Here is a 2,818-nt window from a genome sequence, read left to right as displayed (position 1 = left end):
TCTCTCTGTAAAAAATCAATAAAATATATTTAAAAAAATATTTTTATTAATTTCAGAGAGGAAGGAAGAGGGAGAAAGAGATAGAAACACCAATGATGAGAGAGAACCATTGATTTGCTGCCTCCTGCACGCCCCCTACTGGGGATCAAGCCCACAACCTGGGCATGTGCCCTCGACTGGAATTGAACCAGGACCTCCTGGTTCACAGGTCAACACTCCACCCCTGAGCCACACCAGCCGGCATTTCATTGTATTTTTTTTTTAAATATATATTATTGATTTTTTTACAGAGAGGAAGGAAGAGGAATAGAGAGTTAGAAACATCGATGAAAGAGAAACATCGATCAGCTGCCTCCTGCACACCCCCTACTGGGGATGTGCCCGCAACCAAGGTACATGCCCTTGACTGGAATCGAACCCTGGACCCTTCAGTCCGCAGGCTGACGCTCTATCCACTGAGCCAAACAGGTTACGGCTCATTGTATTTTGAGTAGCGTGATGGCATGTGTGCGGGGGACGGGGCCTGCAAACCCTGCGGCCTCTAGTACATGCCAGACACGAGCCCAGTACGACCTCTTAGGTCTCTAACAGCCCAGCAGTGTAGGCACATTCCCTTCATTTTACCAATGAGGACGCGGGGGTCCTCCTGGGAAGGGAAGGGAAGGGAACTCCACGTCCCCTGCCGTTAACGGAGCACCGTTACATGCCAGCCCTTCCAGCCCATCGAGCTGGCAGCAACATCGCCATAGGCAGCGCCCTCGTGTTCCACAGAAGATACGGGTGGGTTGACGTCACCGTCCGGGCCGCACGCCGCTGAGAGCAGGGCTCCGTGTGAGTCCGGGGCTTCCGTTCCCACGGGGAGGCCTTTCCCTCTGCTGCCACCTCCGGGGCGGGTGTACGTGAAGGGATGCAGCCGGGATGAAACACCGGACAGTTCCCTAGAACCACGTAGACGGGATGTTCATCCTGCGTCTTCCCAGCCCCCTCTCTCAGGACAAGCACAGCAGTACACGCCCAAGCCCAACAGCGTTCGCTCCCACGTCTACCTGTTGAGATCACAGTCTTGTTTCTCAGTGCAGCCTGTGTCCGCGAAGGTGGTTTTATTTTTTTAAAATATATTTTATTGATTTTTTACAGAGAGGAAGGGAGAGGGATAGAGAGTTAGAAACATCCATCAGCCGCCTCCTGCACACTCCCCACTGGGGATGTGCCCGCAACCAAGGTACATGCCCTTGACCGGAATCGAACCTGGGACCCTTCAGTCCGCAGGCCGACGCTCTATCCACTGAGCCAAACCGGTTAGGGCCACGAAGGTGTTTTCTAATGTCAAGCAGTGACGTCACCGGTTCCGCTTGAACTGCTGGGTTGGAAAACATCACATCTCCACTTGCTGGACAGTGTCCGGGGAAGGTTTTCTGGTGAGCCGTGGCCCGTGGCCGCTGTGCTGGCTGAGCGGCGGGCGGCGTGGCTGAGTTCCCCGCACACAGTGGAGCTGAGAGCCGGCACACACATGCACACGGGATCGGATTAAGGGACTGCTCCTGCCTCGGCAAACAAAGGACCGTCCTTCTCCCGCTGTGGACCTGTGTGTTTCCAGCTCAGCCCGCAGTTAGGAAGCACCTGCTTCATGCCAGACGCTCCGCCAAGTCAGGGAAAGGGAGGAGCAAAGAAGGAGTGACACTTCGATCTCAACGGATGAATTCACCAGGCAAAAGAGAGGCTGAGGCCCGGGGGCAGAGAGGGCTCCCGGTGGCATCATTAGGGCCCTCATACGTTGAATGTCTAGGGCAGTGGTCGGCAAACTCGTTAGTCAACAGAGCCAAATGTCAACAGTACAACGATTGAAATTTCTTTTGAGAGCCAAATTTTTTAAACTTAAACTATATAGGTAGGTACATTGCTATTAACTTAATTAGGGTACTCCTAAGGCTTAGGAAGAGCCACACTCAAGGGGCCAAAGAGCCGCATGTGGCTCGAGAGCCGCAGTTTGCCGACCAAGCGTCTAGGGGAGCATCTGAGACAGGCTGCGGATCTTGTTACTGGACGGACACACGTGAATTTCAAACCTGACCTCACTATTCGGTATCTCTGTGTTTCTGGGCAAGTTGGTGAACCTTTCTTAGCCCTGTTTCTTTTTATTTTATTTTAATTTTTTATATCTTTTTATTGATTTCAGAGAGAAAGGGAGAGAGAGAAATAAACATCAATAATGAGAGAGAATCATGGATCGGCTGCCTCCTGCACAACCCACACTAGGGATCGAGCCCGCCACCCGGGCGTGTGTCCTGACCGGGAATCGAACCCTGACTTCCTGGTTCATAGGTGGATGCTCAACCACTGAGCCACGCCAGCCGGGCTCTCAGCCCTGTTTCTTCCTGGGAAAAAGGAGGGGAGGGTGCGATGTATATTTCACAGCTGCTCGGTGTATGTGTGTGTGTGTGTGTGTGTGTGTGTGTGTGTTTCTGGTCTCGGAAGTGAGGCCAGCGGTGGGTGCTGTGCTGGAATGAAGCTTTATTTTCCCGGCCAGACCGTAGCTGATGGGTGTGGCGTTGGCCCCCATCCCCGGAGCGTGCCCTGGTGGTTTGCAGATAGGATCTGACCTGGCCCAGGCCGGGCGGTGGGGCCGGCAGGTTCCGTCTCTGGCTGAGGCTGTCTGGCGCCGAGCCCGGAGCCCGGAGCCCGGAGCCCCACATCGCTGTGCTGAGTAATGTTTGCTGAGCAAATGCACGGAGGCCGTCCGGCAGCCGGCCGTCTGCTGCTGCCCACCCTCTCTTCTGGGCGGACGGACGCACCCCCGGGGGTCGGGTGCTGCCCCAGG

This window comes from Myotis lucifugus, unplaced genomic scaffold, assembly GCF_000147115.1.
Source record: "Myotis lucifugus unplaced genomic scaffold, Myoluc2.0 scaffold_1860, whole genome shotgun sequence".
Classification (NCBI taxonomy): Eukaryota; Metazoa; Chordata; class Mammalia; order Chiroptera; family Vespertilionidae; genus Myotis; species Myotis lucifugus.
Note: the sequence above shows the minus strand (reverse complement) of the source record.